We start from the raw sequence: 10,806 nt of genomic DNA, 5'->3' as shown, positions 1-10,806 counted from the left end.
GATATCCAGATGAAAAATCATATCAAATTTGTAATGTGCTTTCAATTATGCATGCTGCTTATGGATAAATACTGGCTTGTGTTTTAAAAAATCTGCAGCTAAATATGGAAACATAAACATCCTTATTTTTTACGTGTCCAGAGTGGCCTTTCATTGGCTGTTATGCAATAGTCAAAAGACAGAATAACTGTATCAGCACTATATAAGCAAGATACAGTAATGATCAGATGAATCTAAAGAAGTTTGATCATTTATCAACTGGAACTATGAGGATAATTTAAGAAACTTATTAAAAGATCATTGCATGATTGCTGAGGACATACAATAGTTATTATGAAACACCTCATATGCCTTCATCTTAAATTACTTTGTTTCACTGATCAAGTTACCTGTAATTGTATTACCAAGCATTTATTAACTGTGTGTACCCCATTACAACTTCTTCGCAAAGTCCCTGTTCGAAATTGCAAAGTGACACTTTCCCCTAAAACAACTCCGACGCTGGTCAGAAAAAAGAAATTAGAAGAGAGGAACAGACGAGCAAATGTAACTCGATCCTAGCATATTTTTATTGTGTTGCAGAGGAAATGATCCACTCATCCCCGTTCAAAATGCACCGGGGTTGTCGTGTGAACTGGAGGGGACGTAATGACACTATGACCACTGTGACAGTCAGAGAGAACATGAGTTATTCACAGCGTGAGCCGTCCATGTAGCATTGTTGGTCTCAAGAGCATTAGAAAGGGCTGTGAGGAGAAGGGACAAGGTCATACGTTTTTTTTTTCCATAATGCACATTTGGATCTATCTACCGGCCTTTAGGCAAGACAGCCTGCTCTGAAAAGGCCCCGTTCTGTGCCTGGGACCATCAACAGATAGAACAGAAGATTAAATAACCACATTGTTACTGTTGTTCCTCCTGATGTGTGCTCCCCTCCTTTTAGGACAGACCCTTTGGGGGGGTACACTGCTTTTGCGTGTGTAGCCGCCGCAGATGAGTGGGAGCCCAACCCTCTGCTGCTGCATGCACTCGGGCTTACTGTGAAGAGGGGAGTTACGTAAACTGAAGCTGACCCCGTTTCTCTACCTTATGTTGCTCCCTTTCCTTTCTTCATTCTGCTCACTCATCATCCCTCACCAGTACTGCAATGCACAATGTTTGATGGTGATGGAAGTCCATTCATATAACCCCACAGTTTATTGCCACTTTCATTAAATCCTATTTCGTAGAGGAAAATATCAGAAAACAAAAGAGGGGGGACAGAGCTATGAAATGCCACTGCACTCATTATAGGAAACAAGATTCGCAGAGGGACACAAACATGCTTACAAAATGCTAGCACAAACATTATGCCAAGGGCTACCTCCCGGGTTGTTTGTACTCTTTCCCACATCGTGCCCTTTATGGTTTCATATGTTAGGTCAAAGTTTAATGGCTTTGCAGATGTCATCCCTGGAGAGAAACAAAAATGTCCTGTGTGTTTTAGCCCAGATCGTCACTCTGTGAGGCCTACAGGGCTGCGTAAAACTGTAAATACAATTTTTAAAAATCCCTTCGAGAATGTTTTTGACGGGTTTAATGGTCAGTATTTAAAATTGAAGTGTCTGCTGCTTACAGGGGAGCTTTACTATGTTGCTGTGCTCTATGTGATAATGTTCTCTCAGTGGTTTAATGTTAATATGATGTGAAATTGGCCAGAAATTACACCGTTTCAAGCAGCGATGAGGGGCTTGAATAGTGGAAGATGTGGTTTCCTCAGCTGGTACAGTTAAGGCAACCCACTGTGATCTGACCTTGGATTTTACAGCACAACCTCATTTGTTTGGCCCTGAAATATGTGAAGCAGCTGTTCATAAAATAGTGATAATGGAAACAGCTGATTAATTCTGCAACACTGTTTGTGTGCAACAAAACCCTTTTAATTCTGTGACTATACACGTACACTGTCCTTTACAATAGCTGCGGCAAAGTCAGAGAACACTCAAAACCGAATAGAAAAGAGGGAAGTAAATGTGTATAAAATCAAATGCCAAACTCGCATGAAAGCAAAGTCAAATTGGTAGTCCAATATGGGCAATATGGGTCCACTAAGCTAATATCGAATCAGCACTTTCATAGGGACAACAGATTAAAACCAAACGGCACAAACAGCTCGTTGTTCAAAGCCACTACATCATGATTAGTTTGAGATTACAAAAAGAGAACACAGCTCTCTTTACAGTACAATACTTTTGCAGTATGATCCATGATGCATCAGCAAGCTACTTTGGCCTCTTTCAAGGAGATAACGATAACGCATTCCCTCCGAGCATAGTCATTTCCACCAACGGTTTTAAGATGTAAGAACACAGATAGTTGACCTGGAGAGCTCTAAGGAATATAGATGTTCGAATGAATATGCATGCATCTTCCAAAATTTGACATACACAGATTTTACTGAGTCACCAGAATATTTAAATAAAAAGGTTAAAATGGCCTCAATTCCACAACACTATGTTCTCTAAAGCTGCAATGCTGCTGGTGCACATAATTCATCATCAAATCTACATTATTACATGATAATGATAATCCTCAGGAGCAGGCAGTGGGTTCTTCTAGAAATACTTGCTAACAAACACTAGTTTGTTAGTGTCCCCGTCTTGTCTCGTCCCTATTGTCCTTCATCCACAGCTAAATAAATAAATGGAAATGAACAAATAGATTGGAAAATGCTGCCAGTAATTTGGCATTGGGACATGCTGCCAGTAATTTGGCATTGGGACAGAGTGAGGACCCTGTGTAAGTGGGTAATTTTCAGCAGGCTGCATAAGAGCACAGGACAGCAGAAGTCTCAGAGGATTCATCCGTTACAGGCCCTTATTGAAATACATACTGGAGATTCCAGCCACCCACAGATCACAAAGATGAATAGTTTTATTGTGATTAGCAACACAACGGCTACAGGGAAAGGCACAGAGATTCACCACCTCTGGAGGTTGTAAACAGTTAATCCATGAAAAGTATCAAGATGCTTCTAAGAACAGCTGATGTACAAACATCCACTTCATAAAATCCATCAAATTTTTTTTTCATGTCGAGACAATTGGGATAGTAACAACAATTTGAAAGTGCTATATAATTTCACTCTATGCAGGATACTTTTCTTTAATGCTTATGAAATGATTAGTTACTTTTGGAGCAAGGCTGACATTTCTTCTATTCTCACAATGTTTTAAAATTAGAGCAGGAACATGTTATTTAACCATAAAGACGTTTTAGGTTTGGTTCTCTCCCCAGTGGCCGAAAGCTGGATTTATGGTACGAAAGACTGATTTATGCCCGAACTACTCCAATTACCAACAATGTGGATGATATCCGAGACTGTTTTGGGAGAGTCATGTTCATATTTCCATCCCATGTGCCGTTTGTCTTCCTTGAAATATGTGACAGGTAGATTTAAGGTTGTTTTGTTATTAAAGACCACTTAAAAGCCCCACGTTATATTTGACAAATACTTGGGCCTGTTGGAACAGGAACAAGGGAAATAGTCCTAACCCCCACCTGCTCTTCTTCTCTTTTGAATACCCAAGGACAGAAATGTCAAGTAGCTTGTATTATTAGAGGAAATGATGAAAATACATGCCCTATGGCTAAATACCCAACCTATTGACTTTCAAAAGAAGGTAGAATCTACAGACAGTGTGAAACACCTGGTCACACATTCCTATACACATGAGCTCCATGTAAAAAAATAATAATACAATAATACACTGGAGTTACTTAGCAACATAACACATTGGAATCAGACACATATTGTGACCAAATATACAAACACAAATAAATCTAAATCCGGACACGGTCTGATTTTGACTCTTTATGTTGCTATAACTCCTGCTAACACATTCCTGTCATTTTACCTAACTACACTGGTGAAAGGCAAGAATGCACCAGGCCGACTAGTTACAAGCTCCAACACAAAACCCTGTAATCTGAACACTCCTATCTCTAAAGATAATAACACAGGTAGTTGTAGAGGAGGAGGGGGTCTGCTCTCAAGACAGCTCACGGTTCCCTGCTGATATAGTCCTATGCACCTGAGAAAAGAGTACCAAACGGCAATCTCTTCTTATCATGACTCATTTTCTGCTCCCGAGTGTGTGTTAAGATTCTGTTAGGCCATACGGAAATTTAGCATCAACAAGGTTTGCATCCTCTTGTAAATGTTATAAATGAGAAACAGCCGTACCAGTGTATCATTTATTTGGGATTTTGATGAACATAATATATACTTCCTCCAGTGTTCATTTAATAGCTCGACTGAAAACGATATACCATATAGTATTTTTTGTGACTTGAATTTGTAGCCCGAGAAACCATGAATAGCAAACAGTTGGAAAAGGAGGCTTTCAGTGATAATGAATGCAGTTTGACTCGTCTCGGAATAGCATTATGCTAAGACGTGGCAATGAGTGTATCACAAAGCAACGCGCTAGCCAGCATTTGGCTCAACCAGCCAAGATTCATACAGCCTTATTAAAAAAATGATCCGTCGAAATTACAACAGCTGGAAAAACTGAACGGATAAAGTAATATTGCTATTGCTATTATTTGCTGTCTAGCTACTCTGGCTATAACAATTGACGTAGTAGCAGGTGAAGGGGACATTGCACAATAAAAACATTCTCAAACAACATATTTCAGCAGCAACAAACACAGACAACCATAACCCAAACCACCCAGTCATTTTAATTTGCTGCAGGAATGATTTCATGTTCAGAGGACAGTGGCAAATGGTGGTGCTGTGTGTGTGACCTGTGTGACCCTGTCAAGAGAGGCTCAGGTGGTTGTGTGTCATGGGACTTTGTTATTGTAGGAAGAGCAGCCTTTAGAAGGATGCCAGCACACATCAGGCAGAATAATGGCTGACAGTAAAGTGGCAGCAACCGTTGATTGGTAAAGGTGGATGCTGTAGGAAGATTGGCAATTTGACGTTGAATTTTGAGTACAGAGGTATATTGTTATGCAAACTGATGCTTTTTCTCTGTGTATATTTCCTACTAAGCTAAGCAGGACAGCTATTTTTGTGAGAGATAATATGGTGTAAGGGTTGAGTGAGTTAGAACCCTCATTTACATTATTCAAAACTGACTGGCGTATGATTTGAGCTACTCTGAGCAGCCAAGCAGATTTTAGTGTCCCAATGTGACAAGCAGTCAGGAGTTAAATGTAAAGAGACATTTGCCCTTTTAGCGCTAATCAAACAGTCTCTTTGCAGCATAACATACAAGTTTAAACACAGTGACCTAATATATTTCCTCTTTTTTTTTTTCCATAATGGCACTTGCTGCTACAATTATATTTGTCAAAAAAACGTTTTTGCATCTTGGTCCGAGTTTACCATGGGTCTATGTACGGTGGTGCCGCAGTGTTTGTCTATCTTCAGGGTTGCAAAAGATAAGCCCTAACTGTGTGTTACATTCTTTGCAATAAATCTGCAGGCACTGATTTTGGGGCCTGTTGTTGAGCAGCAGCTGGCGTTGTTTAGCCTGGTGGCACCTTTGTCCCTGCCAGTGTTTTCTCTAGGGCACCACTGTGTGCAGAGGTCATTGCTTCAGCTGGTGTTTAAGCTGTATGGGGTTTGTGTACTGACAGATGCTGCAGGTTTTGTTGGGTCATCAAGTCTTTTGTCCACTCTATAGGTGTAAGAATGCTTTACAAGCTCATATGGCCACTGGTAAAGTGGTATTTTTAAAAGTATAGAGATTTTCCTCAATTCTTTTGCGCACATTGCTCAGCAAAATCTGATCCTTTTAACTGTAGATCCTGTCTTTTTACACATTGGCTGCACTAGGAGATGTGTGAAATTACATCTAAGATAATATATATATAAAAGAGAACCGAATGATATATTATCTCACTTATAAATAAATGCCACAGCGGTTGTCTTTTTCTTTCTTTTCCAACATGGCCTAAGAGACAAGATTTTGTGATGTCATTGAGTACTTTCATCTCTATGATCAATGCCAGCAATTTGCTTGTTCAGAGGGTAACAACTGAGGTGCCATCAACCACATCCTGCTTACGGCTCTTTAGCTCCTCATTGACCGCCTTTGAAGTCCTTAAACAGCTATTAATTGGAGGAACACATGAGCCACAGACCACTGTTAAGACAAAGGGGGATGAATACAGGTTGTGGTTGTGATTCCTCTGCACTTCTGCAAGGGTTAGAGGTTTGGTTTTTTTAATCTGCTTTAGGGAGTGGAGGCGATTTCTTTTAAAACTATGATTTGATATATGCCACTTACAATTATTAGAGTATCTAAAGATGCGCTTGCACGTGTTTCTGGTTTTACCAAACAGACTACTCCATCTGAGTAGAATGTATTACTTCTACTCACAATTACCTACTAACTGCCAACACCGTTTAAAACGTGAAGGTTTAGCCACACATTTGTCTCTATTAGTGTCAGATGGATACATGTAAGGCCCACTTATTGCCTTTGATTATTTGGATTAACCAGAACAAACATTTTTTTTTAATCTTCCTTAAATTGTATCCAATAGCTCCCGTTTTCATTACGTAAGACACATCAATATTCAGTGTCACAGCATCAATATTCCATTCAACCTTTTTTCTTTAATTCTGGTAGCGGCGGGGCTTTTAAATTTGGATGCAAGCAAAAGTGCCAAAGTAAATCTTTTGCAAGTCATTCAAACTTATCTCCCAATAATGTGAAACTTACATCAGATGCTGAAGAAATGTTCACTGCGAGATAGTGACAGAAGGATCACACAAGAATTCAACAGTTTGCAATGGACGGATTCATCTGGGAAGTGCATAAAAATGCCTCTTGTAATGAAAATGGCAGCAGCCGCTGGGACAAAACATCACAACCACAATCACTGGAGACTTTCAGTCGTTGACCTTCTCATAGCTTGTCACTGTAAGTGAAAAGGTCTCCCCTGGCTACATTGAACATCAACACCAGTCTGCCTTTACATGCTTCACATTCCAGACTTTTACAATTTGCTCCTCCACAGTCGGACTCCAAACACACCCAACAATTTCCCCCTCACACAAGGAAAAAAATGTGCTTGACAGTTTTATGTTTATAGATTTGTCATCAACAGTATCAATCCTGGGACACACTGGTTACCAAAACATGGGGGTTCTGTTGCAATGGTAATTTGGTGCATGCATCAGGGAAGATTATCTACTGAGCGCTGGCACACCATGATGTCTATGGAAAACAGCTGCAAGCTGAAATCAGATATTGGTGGAAACAACTGAGAGTGATAATAATATATTTTTCAATCTATCTTCCCTAACACTGCCAATGTCTTGATGGGCTTCCTCACTCAGTCTTCAGCTCAATAGCAAGGTGAGTCAATATTCAGCCTGAGGGTGTAGATGAATAGGAAAAAAAAAAACTTATCTACCACTGGATAAATTAGCACTGAGACCATGTAAAAATAGTTGTAATAGAGAAATGTCATGTCAGTGTGGAGTGTACAATTCAGCCTTGTTCAGCACACTTCCGCTGACCCCAGCTGGCCAATGCAATCTTTGCATTATATCAAAAATGAAAAACCAAACAAATGTTCTGCTCATATTCAGAAAGCCAGCAATACCACAAAAACAGCCATGAAATGGATGTTGATGTCCTCAGACCAGAAGCCAGTCCACTGCTGGGTGAGCCATTCACTTACCAATCTCAGTAAGGCAGCTGCCTTGTCTTTGCCTGAATGCCCCTTTGCTGGCAGCAGAATAAACACAATGCCAGGGACATAGAGGAGTAGCAATCCTGCATTAGAAATGTGTTTTCTAAATCTGGTTCACTCTGGATTTTCTTCCACAGAGGCAATCACTTGCTTTCATGTCAATGAGTGGGAATACCAAGCTTTTTATGTAGCATCACAAGTGCAGACACACAATCCAAACATCACATCTGGGTCAAAGTCAAGGCCCATTTTGGTCATTTTGATTACAATATTAATGATAATAGAAATATCAATAATCAATTTAGTTTATCTTGCAAAAAGTTACTTAAGAAGGGAGAGGACGCCTAATCCTGGTAAACTAGTTGATGAGATGAACTCTTCATGAGAAAAACATGTGCACTCTTCAGACTGTTTTGTTCTTTTATCACATCACCAACATTTACATGCTGTAATATATTTTTGATTTAAATCATATCTATGGACAGAGCATGTGCAGAAGCCATGCCTGAGCACCACCTCAACCATAACACTCCTGGAGCTCCCAACTACTTACAGTGTTGCATTGTGCACTGAAGCAGAGTCGCAGTGGATCCTGAAACACGCATTAACAACGCAAAGCTGCAAATGTGTCCACTCCCTCCAAGCAGTCCTGATCACATTTCCCAGTACAGGCCTCTTTTATTACCCTGTGGTAAAATGTAACTTCGAAAGTCACATTTCAGCCGGATTCCAGGACCTTCCCACGTTTTGAAGTAGTAAACATTACATTTCATGTAAATATGTGTAAGCAGGAGGATACTTGTAGAAGAGGCACTCTCTACTATTGTGGTGCAGGACAATTTAATTAATTTCAAAGTCAGCATATTGGAGAGGTTATACTCAAACCACAAACATGTTACTGACAACTTTAGAGAAACCAGCAAGAGTAAGCTAGGTTTTTAAAGCCTCCCCTCTTTTAGGCCTCCCTCCGAAGCCACTCCCCCACCACACATGAACTGAATTCTGCTGGAGGATAAATCCACGAGAGAGCGTTTGTGTTGTCGTCGCTAACCGTACACAACTACTCATGTCGCATTCACATGTAAGAAAACATTATCATATCATATTGAACCATGAACATGGCTTTTGTTAGTACTCACAGCATTAGGCAATTTTGTCTGCCTAGCCTTTGTTGAAGACTCCCAGTCACGCTCAATGTGTGCATTGGCATTACAAATTCATGTCTTGAAATGGCAGACCAAAAACCTGAAGTGACTGGTGATAAAAATCGTCAGCAAACAAAACAATTAGTGGCAGAATCTCATGCGGCTCCTAACGTTTGGACTGAGGAATGTGTATTTGAATAGAAACAAATTAGCTTGTGCCTAAAGCAAAAGAACAACGCTGATGACTCACCTCAATCAATAGTATAAACAAATAAAGAGCATTCATTCTATGTAATGCTACTTGCTTTAATACCATCAAAGTGCAGCAGTTTAAGTTGTGTGGTATCTAACTGAGTAACTGGAAAAAATAAATTTTGCTCTGTATTTAGTCTAACATTTAAAATAAGCTAAGTATCTGAAAGACTACCTGATCTCTGATGAACTCTTCTGGCTTGTAAATCTACAATATAACCTTTGTTCTACTGGACACTGTGCCTTTCAATTAAGTGAAGCTTATGACAAGACCATGCAAACCAATCTGTGATTACAATTATGTTCCTCTCAGGAGAGTATTGTAGTTAGGTTGAATTAAGATTGAGAAAAAGCCTGCCATTGTATATGCTTTTTTTAAATAAAGCTATTGAAAAGTGTTTTTTTTTTTTTTTTTTCAAAGCTTGCTTTCCTTCAGTCATAACAGGAGCATTATCAAGATTTACAAGCCTGAAAGCAGAGCCTGACCTCCTGTCCTGCTAAGCCTCGAACGGTCAATACATTTCCATAACTATGACACCAGATGACCATTTCATGCCCCTCTCCCCACCGCAGGAGTCACAACGGGCTTTCAAACACAAAGCTGGGGTTTTAAATTAAGTCACACATCATGAAGTCCTCCAGCCCCCCCTCTCCAGGATGCGCTCTGGGAATACTCCTTGACTTTGACCATCTCTTACATTTGCAATTCATCATTTCTCTTTCTCAGCATCACAAAACCGCCACCACCACCACCACCACTTCTTTGTCATTATAACGACACAGACACAAGCTGTATTGTTTGCGTCTGGCAGTGAAGACAATGGCTCGCTGCCTGCTGTTGGAGGTAAAGCTGTGCCCTACACAGGAGTGCTACAGGTACAAACATGAGGTGGAAAACCCACCCTATAGAGATAGGCTGTGAAGACCTCAGGATATGGTTACAAAACACACACACACACATAATAACGAGAAATTATAATGGTGGAAACTAATGAAAATACAAACCCGAAAGGCACAACAAGATCAGAATAGTTGCTTTGGTTGCACCTGATAAATAAACTACACTCTGAAATGCACTGAACCCTATGCTTACAGGCCAAACGTTGACTCAGTGTGTTACTGGTGGTGTGATTTAGCACCTCTGTTGGAAAGTAGCAGGTTTGAGGCTGAAGAGCCATTTGTCTCTATCTACTGACACAACCTAAACACAGCGCTATAAAACACACAGCAGCAAATACAATGACTTACCTTACTGTGTGCAACCAGAAATGGTCACTTCTGCTTCTCCACAGAAGCCACAGGAGAAATCCCAAGCATCACTAAGGGGAAAATTGCAAGCCTCACATGACAAGATTATTGATACCCCTCCTGCAAGTCCACAGCAGACTGACTATGCAAGGATGGGTTGAAGAACTGAGGGAGGGAGGTGACTGTTTGTAACCCCCCCACCCTCCTCTGACTCTTTCACACTCTTCGCCCCCTCCCTCCCTTCTTGCTCCCTCCTTCATTCTATAATTCCACCCCCGGAAACTACAAACCTACTGCTAGCAGGAATGCGTGTTCCCTCCCTTGTCTCCTCTGTGATTGCCCCTCGCTCCACTATGAGAAGCTTTATATTTACACTAAATGTTGCAGCCTTTTAATTGTACAAAAAAGCTGATTAGATCAACAACTGTCAGAGTCGGACCTGCATTTCTCAGTCTGGATC

This window comes from Anarhichas minor, unplaced genomic scaffold (assembly GCF_050575085.1).
Source record: "Anarhichas minor isolate MPS153535 unplaced genomic scaffold, ASM5057508v1 ptg000026l, whole genome shotgun sequence".
NCBI classification, from domain to species: Eukaryota; Metazoa; Chordata; class Actinopteri; order Perciformes; family Anarhichadidae; genus Anarhichas; species Anarhichas minor.
Note: the sequence above shows the minus strand (reverse complement) of the source record.